At 39.9% G+C, this 17,812-nt stretch overlaps 1 long non-coding RNA gene across 1 annotated transcript; it reads left to right on the forward strand.

The window, feature by feature from the left end:
* The first annotated feature begins 10,421 nt into the window (after positions 1-10,421).
* LOC113484828 lies at positions 10,422-14,676 on the forward strand. Its single transcript, XR_003399311.1, has 3 exons — positions 10,422-10,555; positions 12,874-12,986; positions 14,488-14,676. It is a non-coding gene; the product is annotated as an uncharacterized LOC113484828 (long non-coding RNA).
* The last annotated feature ends 3,136 nt before the right edge of the window (positions 14,677-17,812 follow it).

A 17,812-nucleotide genomic window follows, 5' to 3' on the forward strand; every position in this document is an offset into this window, starting at 1 on the left:
TCAGCAGCTTCAGGTAAAAGGGCTTAGATGTGCACGCACCTGGCAACGAGCCTGCAGCCTGAGCTGCTTAGCTGCTGGGCAGGGAGCAGACATCAGAGGCTGTCATACCATCCTTTGTGCCTTTCATAGCACAAAGGTGTTAGGTTTTTATACCATTTAGGGGCCTGTCATAGAATTGTTATTAAAATTTTACTCTCCTGCCCTCCCAAGTAAGAAAGCTTTTTTGCAAGCATTTCTATTTCAAGTATGAAATTAAAAACAAAAATGGAAAGTGGCAGCTTGCCATTGGTGTCACTACAATTTCTAAATTTTACCATTTATTTGAATTAAATTAATTCAGTTCAGTAATGCCCAGTCTCAGTCAGGATTAAGACCTTCACTGCTAAACTCTTTACAGATTGAAAGACCAGGTCATATCTTAGAGATCCCCTTATTTTAAAGTACATGAAATGAAGTGAGTTGAAGAGAAAGGAGGATGACAGAAGTCAAGTGCAGGGACCTGAGTAGTGGTTTGGCATATGTGTGGCAGAATAAATCTCCTGTTTTGTCAAAACTGTATAATGTGATATTTTCCATCAGCCACTTTGGTATGACTCATTAAAGACATTTAGAAGTTAATTCTCATTGATTTGAGTGAGAGACAAGTAGTCAGATACTCCTAAAAATCCCATAAGGCATACATCTACATTTTTAGGTAACCAAAAATATCTAAAAGAAAAAAAATGTTAGCATTAAATGGAGAAAATTTCTTCACCACAGAGAAATTTGAGGTTAAAAATGACTAGAAGATAGTAAGATTTTTGGTTATTGCAATAATGTGAATCAGCTTTAAATACCTAAAATGGACCAGAGGGACAGGGGTCCTGATGCTGGACTCTTAATCACTGGTGTGGTCAAAATGGGCCAAATTCTACAGTCATTACTCAGACAAAACTCCTATGAAAAATCAGTGCAAGGTTTGCCAGGGTAAAGATTTGAACTTACAGTGGGTGATTTCTTGTCTTTTATCATTTGTTAGATCAGCAAACTCTCTTCTCAGCATGCAATGTGCACACAGGATATAATTTAGACCACCTACAGAACAGCTTGTCTGATTCCTAACTGCAAGCCATTAAAAACCAGAATGTAAATATGATATTTGAGCCAATAGTGCCATCAACATAGAATGGATTTCTGCTTCAAAATCAGGGGCAAGTCTTGCCTGACTGGATTTCACAACCACCTCTTGTCTGTGAATTGTCTTCTCGAGACTCTGAAGTTAAAAAGACCCTGAGCCGCTGATTTAAGGACTATATTAAAATCAGATTATATCCTGGCTTTGGTTTAGCTGCAAAAGCACAGACAAAGCAAAATTCTTCTCACCTGGATGCTGCTATAGATTAGAAGCAACTGCACTGACTTCATATCCTCAGTGCTGCAGAAGACTGTGAAGCTGGGTCCACAGTGAAAAGTTATTTTTACTTAGTGCAAGAATAAGGCTTTAGGGGCTAAACAAAGTTTCAGACTCTCTTCTCTCAGCAGCCTTAGACATGCATGCAGGTCTTCAGAGCTAAATAACCAGAGTGTCAGAAGTATAACATCAAACATTTCAGGAGCTGGAAGGCAGCAAACAGCCAGAGATCTGAAGCAACCTGCGTGTGAGGGCACAGGGGAAGGCGATAATGCAGCCAGGAGCAGAAGCCTGCATGGCACTTAATGCCCCGTATGAACTGCACCACACTGCCAGCACGGCCTTGGCTGTTCTCATCCTTCAGTGGGTACTGTGTACACTATTCTTATAGTTCCCTTGGTAATTTTGAGCACTCTAGAGTCATAGCCATTTATAGCATATGGAATTTCAGTGGTGTTTATATTTCCATGTGAAAACCACTGATATGATGACTTAGCCATTTATGTAACATTAAGGGATAGATGAAGATGGGGATTCTGGCCTCTTTCCATCCTGAAACAAGTCTTATATTTGTAACATTATATCACATTTGCTTGGATGTATTTTTGCTGCATTGATGAATTTGTGATTAATGAGATTTTATCATAAAAATTCTGTACACAAGTAAAAATTACATGCAATTATATGTGCAGAAACAAAGTAAAAAATATTTAGGTTGGAGTGCACAACTTTGATTTGGCCACATTTACTGTTTATACTCAACTGAATCTTATAGTTTTTCTTACAAAAACAAAGTCATTAAATAACAGTAATGATACTTTTGCATGCAGACTGAGTGACATAATGTGGTTTATTAATGAGAACAACAAAGAAAACTGGGATTAAACGTAAACCTGGTGTAACACAGTTGCTAAAAGTCAGCATTACCGCTGGGACTAATTTGGTCTAAAATGGATTGTTTCCCAGAGGGCGTTGTTATGTGAAATCTTCTTATCTTTGAGAAAAAAAGAACAATGATCTCACTGTACATTTTCTTTCTTTTTCACTTTCCTGTTTCCACTGGTTTCAATGTGATTGTACAGGTGAAAATGGGGACACGATTTGATCATAGCGTGTAAATAGATACAAAATTTAACATCCTGCTGGGGAGAAAGAATGCTTTGAATTTGCCATTTTTCAAAGAGTTCAACCTGTTTTGCTTGCAAAAGTGTAGCTGTAATTAAGTCCTAACCCCACAGTCACTGTCCCTGTGTAAATAATTTAATTCAGTTCTGTACAGAAGGCAACAAAATTCATACAAGTGCACCATGTTGATAAATCTTTATGCATGTGTGATACAGGAAAAAAAAAATAGATTTAGAGAGGAAACCTAATTCAGCTTTAAATTTCTAAGAATTAATCATAGACAACAGTGAATAAAAATTTTAAATCATGAAGCATAGGTTCATGGTTTCTACTTAGACAATTTTAAAACTAAATATATGCATGAGAGGATTAATATAGAACAACAACAATGCACCATCCTGAAGGCTAGAAATTGAGAAGAAATAATACATCAGTGTTATACAGAGATATAATACCCTATACCCTAACTTTTGTGCAGATTAACATATTTTTCTTGGATAGAAGAATTTTGTGTCAGCTCTTAACCATGTTACAGTTTCTTCTGGCATCCAGACTTGGGAAGCTAACATTTATCTGGTTGGACTATTAGCACCTTACAGCCCAGTCTGAAACTTTCTCTAGTCCCTCTACTAAATAAACTTAACAAAGAGTGTAGAAATCGTAGTTTCTCTTTACAGATGCCCTTTAACCTTCATGACTCTTCCTAGCTATATATTTATTTACATAAATCTGTGAAACACTAGACTGCCTACATCAACAGTCATTCCCTACAGAGGGGGAAAAAAAAAAAAAAGCTTGTCAGTATGCTTCAGTTTTCATTTATCTCAGTGAAATCACCTTTTGTGATTTAAAAGCTGGGAATATGTTGATCTTCACTGCACCACTGTTTTAAAGGAACAATAATGTATACACAGCCAGCTTGTGGTGCATGGATTGGAATAATGTTAATTTTAATTTAAAAGGAATTTTGTTCCCACCGAACAGCTTGATTTACAACGTATCTTAGCTACGGATGCTGATAATAGTTGGGATGGTGGTTTAGAGGCTAAAACTACAGCTGGCTTGGCTACCTATTGAGCTGTGTTACAGTTTTCTTCAGTGTAAAGTTTAGTTTGAAAGTGTCTCATATAGGGTCTGGTCACAGCAGAACTTTTAATGCACAGCTTTCCTCCCTACCCCCCCACACGGCAAAATCCAGGTAAGAGGACATTTCTCAGATCCTAGCATCTATATCTAGCAGGCCAGTCATTAGGTGATCATACTGTAAGATTACCTTGGTGTTAAAAAAGTATTGGAAATACCAATCAGATATTAAAAATTTTCCATATACAACTTGTTGCTTTTAATTCAGCTTACTTGCTTTGAGTCTCCTCTCGCCCTGATGTAAGGTGTTGCACTGGTATTTTGTGATCAGTGCGCACTTGCTCATGGGCTTTCTGCCGAGAGCTTGGAGGTCACAGTGTCTGAGAGGCTCCAGGGAATGGCAGTGACCATCCAGCTCTCCCCTGCGGCAGCCGATGCTCTCTCCTGTTTTGTGGTGGGAGGGGTGTCCTTGGGAGAGGAGCAATTATCCTGGCCAGGGGAGGAAAGCAAGCTGCAGTGTTTCAGTGCCTGCTTGCAGCATGCTGATACCCTGTCAATCCTCCCCAATAAACATCTGTTCCGACACTCCACATGGCATCCAAGTGCCATTTAGTGCCGTGGTTGTAGTCAAGACTATGCTTTGAATTCCAAAACGCCTCTATTTTTGTTTGAAGGAAATACAATCCTGTAGATAATTATTTTACTGCTGAAGGATGGCTTTCCAGGCACAGTACCTTCCCTTTTACAAATCTATGTCTTTTTTACCTAAGCCACCAGAAATCGTAATAACTACCCTCCCCCACCCCTTTTTACACATAAATTTGCTATCATTCCTTCTCATACTTGAATGTTCTCCCACCTGTCCTCAATTTAATCCATGAATGTAAGCACATAAATCTTCATGACATTTTGGCAGAAAGTACCTATTTTCAGATGACTCCTTTAGGAAAGTCTGAATCCAGGTGTTTGGTTTTTGCATAAAGTGTTGCAAAAGGGGAATTTTAATGTGACCATAGAACCAAAAAACTGGTTACATTTGAAATTCTGTAAAAGGGTGGGCTAGCCTGCGTGCAAACTTTACGTATCTTTTCCACACCCTGAGTCATATTCAGAGAGCTAAATGATAATTATTGCACCATCTGTAAAGGGGAGGAATATGGGATTTTACTGCTTCAAGCATGTGATTACACAAACTTTGTTATGTGTAACAAACATGAACTGGATATTTAGAAGTCTTTTATCATATTTGACAAAAAGGGATGAAAAGTGGAATGCTGATCTCAAAACATATTTTTGGGATGGGGTGAAAAAAGGGAAAAAAAAGAAAAAAGAGATGAAACAGTTGGCTATTTTTCTTTGGCCAGATGGTTTCTAAACAAAGATCAGACTCTATTTGAAAGTCCGATCATAAGGTCCGCACTAAATAGTTTTGACATAAGGACTGCATGATCTGAAATTTGAAAAGCCTTTTACCTTTAGTTACTATGGGGTCTGTAGGAACTTTATTTTAGCTTTATTTAAAGTTGTACGATGAATTAAAACAGAGGTGCTCACTGTTTGCTCTCTTCCAGTTTTTTGATACTGTATTGGGAACAGATTTCTCAGTAAGTGTGTGCTATTCTCCAACCCTTGGGGAAAAAAATTTTCGCTCTTTTAAAATTACTCAAATTTGTTACCAAAATGAAAATACCCCCCCCCAATAATTGATCATTTAAAAAAAAAAAAAAAAAGATAGTGTGTACCTAAGCACATGTATATGGATATCTTATTAAGAAAATACAAAAAAAAATCCTTTGTTTCTAAGGTGATGAGGGGAGTGTTGTATTTTGCAGTACACAGTGGTTTACTTTTATCTCAAAGGTGAGATTAGCTGGTGGGGGTGCTTTGGCTATTAGTGGGATAAATATCTGACTGGGGAAACTTGAAAAGGAGAGGAAAAGAAAACACAACACAACCAAAAAAAAAAACCCAAAAAACACCCAAACCCCAAAAAACAACCCAAACCACCAAAACTCTGATAAGGAATTAGTTGGCTTTTCTTCCTCTGATATCAAATCTCAGCACAGCCCTCCCCCTTCCCTAAAAAAAATCCTGTAGCAAAGCAGATCTACATCTCTCACACACCTTTTTCTTTTCAGAGAGGATGGAGGAACGGACCACACAGGACAGCAGTTACACTATATCTCTTAGCTCACACTCCTGGCAGGCAGTCAGATGTGATGGAGATAAGGGCAGTACAATGACTTAGGCAGAGGATAAGAGCACACATTGTTCCAACATAGATACTCCCCACTATAGACAGACGATTTTTTTTTTTCTTTAAATCCTGTAATCACTTATATTTTACAGAACAACAAAAAAACCTTTCTCCTTTTTGCTTCTAATGGACTAATCCTGCAGAAAGGCTTTGCTCTGAATTCATACTTTTCTATAGGGCCACAATCTCTTTTCTAGTGAAAAGGTTAATTCAAAGGTCTTTTGACCAGGCCGGGCAGCCGGGAGCACTCCCGAGGTGGCAGCACAATTGCCGGCGCAGGAGGGGTGGCAGCTGCAGCCCCCGCATCTCAGCACCCGCTCCCTGGTGCCCTTATAATTTCGGGAGTTGAGTACGACTCTGGGAGCCTCCAAGACATCAATGTAAGGAAGATTGATGCATTGATTGTGCTGCGTGAGACCGTAGCATTCAGCTGCCCCCGCCACCTCCTTGCAGGGCTTTTAACATCAGCACCAGTCTCTCAGGGTTTGCTAATATGAAGGGAAGGGAGAGGCTGCAGGATTTCAAATGAGATGCCTGACGTACCTGCTATCACCTTTATGGTTCACTCTTGTGTAATACCCTTAAAGGTGAGCAAATCCAGCCCCTTGCACTTTTTCTCCTCAGTGTACCTTCACTAAGAGAAAACAGAAATTTGGATAGGCCCGTGGAGTTGGCTGTTATTGCTGTTGCTTTTTTGGCATCATCAGAACAATCCCTTTAAAATCCCAACTTCCCATGAACTTAGCCATTCTGATCTGAATTTCGGGTGCAAGGATTCCTGCTGGCCACCCTAATCTCCTGCCTGGGCAAAGGATTCTTTTCATGCTGATGGCACAAAGGACTCTGTGGCAAGTTTTACACAGCATATGAACAGCACAGCGCAAATGAACTGATCTTCTGTTCGCAAGCAGGAGGAGAGTCTCCTTCCTTCCTTCCTTTCTTTCTTTCTTTCTTTCTTTCTTTCTTTCTTTCTTTCTTTCTTTCTTTCTTTCTTTCTTTCTTTCTTTCTTTCTTTCTTTCTTTCTTTCTTTCTTCTCTATCCCAGGGTAGAGAGGGAGTTTCTTGCCAAAAATAGAAGCATATTCTACTTTGGGGGTGAGAGATGGGAAATAGTTTTACTGTTCAGAAATAGCACTTTAGGTTTACCTAGCAATCCAGAACAGTTGATAGAGAAACATTATGTTGCTGATAAAAACAAGTTGTAAGGTGAAGTTATGCCCCAGGTTCAATGGGACTTGTCCATGAACATCTGAGGGCAGAGGTTGTTTCCTGAAGGCTCATGTTGCACAGTTCTTTGCTGCTGAATACCAATACCACCTATAGCAGATACTCCCAAATGGAAAAAGTGGTAATAGTCGCTATCTAAGGTAAAGATGAGCTGAACAAATTTAATCTTCATAAAGAGCAAGAAGAAAAATATGGCTAAAAAAGTATGTTCTTCTGAAGGAATGGTAGATATTTCTGATGTCCATATAGGTCTGGGTGTCTTCTAGGTGAGCCGATCTGATGTCTCCTTTGACACCAGAGCAATGACATTTTTCCAGCCTCCCATCTCATCATCCCCTTCCCATGCAATGGAGCCAAGTCAGCCTCAGGGAGTGGCAGAAGCAGATGTGTATTGCACAGCTCCAGTAAGTCTGCATGGCCCCCCCCTGGAATCACCACCACTACCACTCCCCCCAGCAGATTCCCTCTCTCCCAGACCCTCTGCACCAGCCTCTGATGTAATGCACTGGTGTAATGGGTTCCCTGACAAGCCCGTTGGGACTCTCACAGGCCAGGCAGGGAGCTGTACACACTCACTAACTGGCTGTCAGCCCTTGGGGAAGGATTCAAGCATGAACTTTTTCCTTTCTGCATGATAATAGCAGGAGTGTCTACATCTATCAAGCAGCAAATCCAACATAGACACTCTTTTTAAACTTTGATCTCATGACACTGAAGATGTGAAGAACTGTGGGGTTTTGGTGTTAAAGAGTATATGATTGAAATCACGCAGATCTCCATGGCGAATTCCACTTTTCATTTTCCTGAGTAAACTGACAGTAAACTCAGGGATTTGGGCCAAGTTTGAGCATTTTCTGGGTGATGTCCTACTGATTACTTCTTTCCTTTCATTAGAAAAACTGTTTTTCTAATCAGTGCTAAAATACTAATTGAAGAAGGAGGAAATCCCCGGATTTTTCACAAAATTATTTCATTTTGTATCAATTACTAAAAATTTTACAAGTTCTTCATAGAAGAGAGAACATATTTTTGACAAATGTGTTTTTATTTTCTCTAGTGCTTTGCAGCTCTAGGTTTTATTTCCCCTGAAAGGGATGAAAGTTAGTTTTTGCATTTTTAAGATCTCAGAACTGTGTTATACTCACAGGTTGTTTCAGCATACTTCACAACTGCAGTGCAGTTTCTATTTTTTTAAGTGCTTTAGTAACTTGAACAGTAGCATTAGCAAGGTTTGATGTATAAAGCAAGTAGTTCCAGGACAAAAGTCAGTATTTCTCATACCAAGAGAAAATTAGTATACTAATTAAATTTGTGTCTGTTTTGCAGTTGTATTTTTGCTAATCTAATCTAATAATCTTGGAAGGTTATAATTACTTGTCTTTTAAAGTGCATCTGCTAGTTGTCATGGTGTGGCAAGCACAACCGATATTTGTTTTATTTTAATCAGTACCCGTGCAGTCATTTTGGAATGCAAAGCATAAACAATTGTCACAGAAGTCAGCTGATGATCATTCTCCTTGTTGGGCTTTGCATACGGTTTGGTTTTCAGGAGAAAAGTCTGTTTCTGATAGTGTGGCAGCATTACTACATGACTTTGGGCATCCTATTTACTATTTACTCTGTTCCCACTTTAGTTCCTAAGTGGTGATGCATTTGGGAGTAAGTTCAGCTGAACAGCGTTCCCTCACTTCTGACAAGGACAATGCAGGGTTTAGGCACTTCTAGTCACTGAACTGGTGAGTTTATCTGGTTTTAAACTATTTCCCCCAGAATCAGTACTTGGTACAAGCTGACAGATATTCCACTGTGTTACTTAGCTGGGTGCTTGACCAAGGTATGTCCATGGGGTATCTGTGGATGTTTCTGCTAGCTGGTCACTCCTTTCTTGGAGCTGACTTGGGTCCTGAGTGAATGAGAAAACCCTGTCAGCCCGATTCCTTCTGCTTATCAGAGCTGGGGTAAGCACTTAGTCTTGTGTTTCTGCTGGATACTCAGTGAACATCAGCCAACCCTTAAGTCCACAGGAGTTTTCCAAGATTATTATAAAAATAGCACTGTTGAAAACAGCTGCAGGAAAAGTATATCACACTGTTGTGTCTCTCGCAGTTGTCTCCTCTTTACTAATCTGAATTGATTCCTGTCTTTAGTAACAGCATTAGCAGGTGAACAGCTTTATTGAAGGAAGATGAACTCTTTCTCAATCTCTTGATTTTGCATAATTTGTTACAACAGTGACCAAATAGGACAGTATCTTATCTGGGAAGGAGAACACACTGTGTATTTAGTATTTGCTGTATACACTCTCTCACAGTAGTTTCCTTAGGAAAAACATATTGGGCCAGTTCTTCCTTTACTCAAACTGATGATGCAGTCTCACACATTTACTACATCAATAAACCTCAGTGGAAGTACTGTTTTTAATTAAGTGTACTAGTGAGAAAGGACTGGTTGACTGGTTGTGAGGGTCTTAAAAAATAAGCAAACAATCCCTACCTCTGCATTTCAGTCCCAGATCCTCTGGATTAGAGAAAGATTTTTGATCCTAGCTCAGTGCAAATGGCACAATACTTTATGACAGAAAAAACAAGTGAATTGGCAGGTGGGAATGCCCAGCCCTCCCAGCCACCCTGCAGATCACGTGTTCAGACTCACAAAGAGATGCTGGTGATTTCCATCCTGAGCATGGTAGTGTCCACTGTTTCTCTTGCATTGGTGGGAAGAAATGATAGATAGATTCCACTGCTCCACAATGAGCAGTTCTGTGTAAAAGTGACCTCTACAGCTGAGGTGGATGAAGGTTTTGGATGGTTTGTTTTACAAAAAAAAAAAAAAAAAAAAAAAAAAAAAAATCTATTCAGGTCAACAAAAGCTAGCCAGAAATAATTTCACTCAAAGAAACTAAACCCTAAACACTTCAGCTGGAATTAAATACTTGTCTGGTCACAAAGAAAGAGCTTTATTCTTACTTGTTTTGTGGTAGCTGAAAATTCAATCCTAACACCTGCTCAATCCCATTATTTTCCTCTTTTGCCAGCAAACTGTCTGCCCAGTTCTGCTTTACAAATTTGTTCATTCTTCAGAGATGTTAAAAAACCCACCCACCAACCAACCAACCACAATATTAAAACCCCAGGGTTAATTGTCCAGTCGTCCACCTCAAACACCCACCAAAAAGCAGGTATTACCACCCACAGACCTCACCTGTAATCTGGGCTGCTTGAGCCATGAGTGTTGGACTACAAATTTAGGCTTAAGCATATACTTATTTAAAAGCTTATTATGTTTTACTGGACAACAGCAGATATGCTCAGACTGCAGGTAGAATGCAGTGTGTGGAGGCACGTAGTCCCATCCCTGCACCCAAAATGACCAGCAGAGACAGGAAAAGCAGCTGATGAATATCACTGAGAAGCAAAATTCCAGTGTCAGATTTGTTGGCGCAAACTGGAAATGACTCAGCTGAAACCACTCAGGTCATTTCAGATTTATATGAACCAGAGGGGTGAAATGTGATCTCTTCGTTATTGATAACTTTCATACCATTTTAGAAAAATCTCATTTGTTCCTCTCTGCTTCTGCAACAGTCAGACTTCACTGTAAGAGGGGAAAAGCTCTGAATTTCTAAGATGCAGTTTGGGAATTAAAACTCCAACAGCATGATACTCAGTGTGCCCATTTGTGCTGTATAAATAAATATCCCAAAATGTTTTTTAGATTCTGCCGTGTCTATTACTGAAACCAAAAGCATTTGTGCTTCCAAAATGATCCTCAGAGAGTTGCTTTGCATTTACAGAGATTTTCAGATTGGCAGGGAGCCACTGGACAACTTATTGAAAGTCACTGGAAACTAGAAGCAATGTGAGGGTTAGACATGGAAGCACAATTTCACAGATATTACAGGGCCAATTCAGATTTCACTTACAAAGGAGAATGAGGATAACAATAAAACACACTTCATTAGAAAATAATATATTGTTTCAAAAAGTTCCCTATTACCACTTCTATACCTAATACAATTCTTCCAGATGAAATCAATCCTCAAAAGAAAAAAAACCCAACAATTCTGCTATTTATTGAGTAAAAACTGCCATGAGGAGGATAATCAGAGTGTAAACACCTAAGTATATGATTTATTTTTTCAGAGATTAAGGCTGGAAGTGTGAACTACAATTAACAAGATGTTCCCTTTTTTGTTCACATATTTTTTAAAAAAATTATCCAGTCTATTTGCTCAGAATTGCTTGCCATTTCTTAAAAATATTATTTTGCTTTTTGTATAGTACACAAGTGATTCACTGTAAGGATACACTATTCAAATGTCAAAAGCCTGGTGTGGTTAGCTTCTGGAGTGATGTGGTACTGGTTTTGGTCACTGATCAGGTGATTATGTAATCCAATGAATTACAAATCGCAAACGTAACAATGGAGAATTAACGCTATCTTTGAAAGTCTGATTCCTTCATCCTTGTACACCTCAAGTTCTCCATTTACAAGTGATGATAACAGTCTGCAGCACACCGGAAGGATATATGCTTTTCTGCTGAGATGTTGTGGGGACTACTGAATAAGAAGATGTCTTTGGTGAGAGCCATCAGGAAGAGCTCTGCTGAACTGCAGCACTTGCAAATGACAGTTTTTTAAGCTGCAGCTTTAAATTAAGCCCAGTTTGCTTCTTCATGGCAGCTGTGCTTTGTCCTTCAGGCTCCTGAATTTCTCTTAGAGCACCAAAGTTGCTTGGCAGGTTGTTAGCAGAAAAAGATGCTTGTTGGTTGTTTTGATTAAAGCAAAGGAACCAAAGTAAGGGAAATGCAATCAAGAGCCACATCTTGCACCTGCAGAGGAGCTGGGTGCTCCTGTGGGCTCCTGATCTGGGGGCAGGGGCAGACAACATGTGGCCACAGCAGCCCCGCTGTGCCAGGACCACCAGGCCCGGGGAAGGCGCTGCTGTCTCTCTGGCTGCAGTGAGCTTGTGGGGCTGAGGAAAAACCCTTCACTTGGTCCCAGTTTGGCAGCCAGCTCAGAGCACCATGCAAACCCACACACCCTGCCTACACCTGCCACCAGGACAGATTACATTTGTCCCAGACTGCCCTCGTTTCTCCTCCTGGCACCTCACTTCAGTTTCCATATAACATGACGCATATTATGGCTCGTCAGTTCATCAGCAGAGATGACATACCCAGTATACCTAAGTCCTCAAAGACGAAACCAGCATTTAAATTCACTTGGGTAGTTCATGTTCTCTGTGCCTGTGCCAAACTGGGAAGCAGGCAAGAGGTGGCTTTGTGAGCGGCAGCTGCTCAACACCAGACCTTGCAAGTGAAATTAAGTCATGCTGTGGCAAGGGGTATACTTTTCAAAGACACATGTGATTATATGGGCTCTTTTAAATAAGATATTTTATAACAATAATCTACCTTCTGAAGCATATGGGAGGCGTTTTTGTGGGACAGTGGTTGGGCAGGATGTAGGGAGGCAGGTGGAGCAGGGAAAGTGCCACCAATTAGACTGGATTAACAGTAATTTTACCTTTAGTTCTTAGAGAAAAAAGTTGTCCATGTCAATAAAAGAAGTGGACCAAACATAACTCTATACCAGCATACTGAAATGCACAAGACCACGAGGGACAATCGGTACAAAGAATGTGCTTGAAAAAGAATTCTACTACACCTGACGAAGCAGGTTCAGTATTAGTATAACTGGATAGAGGATTTGGTGGTCTAAACAGGGGGCAAATGCATTTTAAAGATAAACCAATTTGCATCGCTAACTCTCATATATTATGTTACAGATCCCAGCGGTGTGTTCATACTTGCTTAAAGGCTGCAGTGACAGGCATGCCGGATGCATGGCAGCTTTCCTGGCAAGTATTTGCTTTTAATCCTCTGGTTTGGCTATATGATGGTAGGTGCTGTTTCTATACACTAGATTTGCTTTGTCACCAGCATTTTCTGCAGGGAAGACTGTATGCTAAGCTGACTTTTGGCAGGGTGCAGGGGGAGAACAGCTGTACAGCCAATAATTAATTCCATAATTGCTTTAACCTAGACCAAAACTGAGACAAACCTTAGATGGAAACAGTGCGGCCAGTGCTGTGATCAGCTGTCTGTGTAGTCAGGAAATGCTAACAAAAGAGGTTCAGCAACATCAAGAAAGCTCAGCAGACCTGAACCCTGTCAATACAAGTACCACGGGGCCTTTTAAAAGTAAGATTTCAAAAATGCAGGTATGATTAGTTTCCATGCAAAAAGTTAGCAAATTCTTCACACTGACTGAAGAAGCCATGACAGGCAGAGATGCACGTTCACTGCTGTGTCCCTCCTGGGAGAAGCTATTTCCCATCCTTTGCGTCTGGAAGCCTAGTGGAGAATAGAAACATCTTTCCATAGTTGCTGCCCAAATGCTCCCTTCACGCAGACTGGTTGGGTGTTGCCAGACCCTCAACTGAGCTTGAACTTCCTCTAGACAGAGACACACCAAGAAACAGATGTACTTTTTTCAGTATTTCTTCTTTTAGTAGATATTTCTGCCAAAGTTGCTTCCAAGCAGACCGACGTCAGCAGGTGGTTTGTGCATGGTTTCTGATCCAGCTGTGCAAGTCCTTCTCATTGCTGTAAAAAGCATATCCCAGCAATAACACCCATAGCCTCTTGCATTGGCCTGACGCTCAAGGCCTCTCATTTAAATGAGCAGCATCAGTGGGGTTGTACCTTCCCCTCTTTCAGCCCTGCAGGATGCTCTTGTGCTGCAGCTTCCCAGGGATGCTGGCAGACCACCCACATGGGGAAGCTCTTGCGGACTGGCTCTGGGAATAGAGGGGGGGCTTCAGGCACAGACAACTGGCACAAGTATCCTCTCATACCACCTGCTCACAGTGGAATATCTTCAAAGTTTTCAGTGGGATTTTTAAACTGTGTTATCAGCACGGTGCAAAGAAAACATGGCAAAAGCTCCATGGAATGATCTGACCATGCAGCTGATGGTGAGCTGAAGACCTTGAGCTCAACTATCCTGTCCAAATGATTACTGGTGGATTAGCTATGACAGTTTTCTTATGAGATTCTTTAAATAACTGCATAAATAAAGTAGCTAAAATTTTCTCAATGCCTTTGGGTATCCACCTTGGATTTTAATTTTCTGCCTCATAGAAAATGATGTTTGTATATTACAGTGGTGAAACATCATCAAAATATCTTTACATGATACATAAAAAGGAAACCATATAGCAGAGCAGAGCAAACCATCAGTAACCACAATACCAACTATACAGCCTTTCATTGCAGTGCTACTTGCCAGTAACGATTCCTTGCATGTATAATTGCTAGTTTCTAAATGTATTACTGGCTTTCAGGGGGGAATTACTACAGAAATGTTTCACAACAATTTTTCTGTATTTCATTTGTAGAAGTTCTGCAAGTCTTGCTCTTTCTCTTTGCTGTGAAATTGGAGGAAACTGCTTGTCTCCCACTGAAAAAAATGAAGGCACTCATACTCTGAATCTGACTGCTGGTATTTGTAATGACACCTTCAACAGACTCATTAATGTGCTGTTTCTGGACAAGTGCTTAGTGTGAAAAAAAAAATTCTCTAATATAGTCTCTCTGTCTCTCTCTCAAATATATATATTTATATATATATATATATATTTTAATATATATATATAATAATTATCTACAAATATTTATATGTACATATTTCTAGTCCCTCACCATTGCTTACTGGCATCTGGGTGCACAAGGCTGACAATTAAGTGGCTGCTGGTTATTGTAGAAAGGGTAGAGGTGGAAGTGGAACTGTGATTGTATGAAGAGATGGTGAGAAATTTCTGCCTACAATGAGAAGGTAGCATGTTTTCCATGACTGTCTGCTCTGTAAGTCAGTCTGCCCTTGGCAAGAATCAAGAAAATTTAGGAAACATCCATTACCTTTTAATTTAATATCTGTTTAGTGCACTTCAATGCACTTCAAAGATGTAGACTTATGAAACCAGGGGTTTGTTTTGGGCCTTTCTTGACCAATTAAATGCATATTATTTATGTATTTAGAGGAATTTAAAACACTGTAAACAAGGGGCAGTTCCTTCTCTGACAGTATAAGTGGGGAGTAAGTTTCAGTGATTTTCTTCTCCCTTGTCATGAGCACATGAGCCCAGATTCCATCTTTACAGGCTATAATCCATGAGGTATTGTTAATTCATTATCTGGTGAACTCATGAACAATAGACATTTAGTTCTTGTTCACTGCTACTTCATACTCACACTATGTTTCCCAGAAGTAAAACACTTTATTCTAAACTAGAGTTCTGGAATTTATTATTTTTTCTTCTTGTTTCTGATGACCGCAAATATTTTTCATAAGCAGCCCTGATCCTTTAGTTTGTGCCAACTATGGAGAAAGGATAATGGGGGAAATTAATCACAAATATGACAATGATATTGTCATGAATGTCCTTTCCAAATGTATCGCACTTAGCTCTTCAGTCTTTTGCGATGTGCAGATGTAATACTTCATTGGAACAGGTCACAAGAAAATTGACTATTTAGCAAAAGATGAGAGGTGCCACAAATCAGACATGTTAGTAGCACAATGACTACTACTGCTGTTCGAATACAATGGCAGTGACCATTGGTACTACTGTCCACGCTCTGTAGTGCTAAATCCGCAATTGAAGTCCCTACGCCCTGGGAACCGCACACCAGAAGTTGTGGTCCCTAACTCCTATTCCTTTCATATCTTTTCTATTTAAAAAGATCTTTTACAAACAAAAATATAATCATTTTACACTCTGCATAGGTTAACCACGTGAGGGCAAACGTCACCCCCATTCACTTTCACGACCTGTGGACAAGACTGAGCTGAACTCAGCACCTCGAGTGCCCCCAGGGACGGACAGAAGAAGGGCATGCAGGGGGGTGGACACCCAATTTCACCACCCGCAGCAAGGGCTGAACTGTGAGGGCCAGGTACGGCTCCCCTGTGCTGCCCTGCTGTCACCACTGAAGGGGTTGAACATCATCAACCACCTTCTTCAGAGCACCTCTTTTTTACCCAATGAAGGCTATTAACAGAGTTAATACACTGCAAGCAAGCTTAAAATTCAGTGTTGGAAATCTGTTACTGCGCCTAACTTTGTATCCACATCTCTGTAAGGTACAATATGACTAACATTTTTGTAGTGCTTCACACTTGTTTTTTATCCAGATGTATGATTTGGGCTGAATAAATATTTGTGCTTCCCTTACTTTTCCTATTAACTACTTTTAGAGTAGCTTATTTAAAATAAATTAGTAAAAATGGAATCCCATTAATGAAACAGAGAGGACAGGACACGCTTATACTGAGATTCATGTCTGCTTGCATCAAGAAGAAAAAAATCGAGTTATAGTTTTGCACATCTCAAATTCTGAGAGGTTGCAACTTCAGTTTCGATTCACCTCAGTGATACACAGACAGCAGAGTCCAAATCACATCCTTGTGCCTCCTGTGAAAAATCTGGGTCTCACCAGTTCAAAGGGAGGGAATAGAGTGAGGGTCCAATCCTGTGAGTTTTCTTCCAGGGAGATTCTCATCACACCTGTGAGAGAATTAAGCTAAACAGGTCAACTGCATGGTTAACATTTTAATTGATTTTTTTTACTAAGGAAAACAGTAAGCAGATGTCTATAAAACATGTCTAGACTTAATCTAGTTGGCCACTGGATGTCACTGATGGCCTCAGAAATACAATGGTAGTATGTAAAAAAAAAAAACCAAACCCATGAACAGGTATTAAAAGAAAACCCTGTACATCACCTATACATTTGAAGGGGAGATTAACAGCAGCTCATTAGTTTTGAAAGATGTTACTACTGGAGTTTTTATGTCCTCGGTGGAAACGCGTGCAAAACTTTCTCACTGTGGTAAAAGAAAAATGGTTTCTTCAGATAGTAACAGAATCAAATACCTACCTTTTCCATAAACTGATGAAGAACCTTGTTATGACCACAGATAGCCAAACTGGTGAGAGATGAATTGTGTCTGAAACTCACCCAGGTCAAACAGTCTGAAAAGTTAAGAATACATTTTTTTTTTTTTTTTTTTTTTTTTTTTTTTTTTTTTTTTTTTTAATGTAGTTATTTTCTTCCCCCTTTAATTCTGGATGGGAACTGCCAATCTGTCAGAAAGAAAGATCACATTTGAGCAATTCTGGAGCCAGCTTAAAGCAGGAGGTACCAAAAGGCTGGTTTTGGTGACCTGGGAGTTTGAGTAACTCAGAAAATCCTCTGGCATTTTGGGTGCTCACCCATGGTGAAGGGAAATCCTGCATTTGGGGATATTTGCTACCTGTCACTACCTTTAGCTAATGTACCCTAAACTGACAGGAAAGAAAATTACCTTTGTTTTGGTAGATGAAAATATGTTAGTGTCCGATGCCTTACTCCTCTGGTGAGCGAGAAGAAGCTCCCTACTGAATCAAGCTCAGACTTGTGCTCTGTAGAGTAGTTTCACCATTGCTAAACAACTTCTGGGCCCGTTAGTAACTAAAACACATTTCTGGAAAGACCAATTATGATTGTGATTTTCTTACATTTTCTTGGGATAAAAGTTGAATGAGGTTGGATGAAACTGAGAGCCGAGTTAGTTACTTCTGTTGGAGTGTCTCAGCAAAAAGAAGTGACAACCGCTAATGCTGACTATGTGAAAAACATCTTCATGATATATTTGAACACATCCAGCGTTGGCCAAGTTAT

Source organism: Athene cunicularia (assembly GCF_003259725.1).
Source record: "Athene cunicularia isolate RWA chromosome 12 unlocalized genomic scaffold, athCun1 chr12_part1, whole genome shotgun sequence".
Lineage (NCBI taxonomy): Eukaryota > Metazoa > Chordata > Aves > Strigiformes > Strigidae > Athene > Athene cunicularia.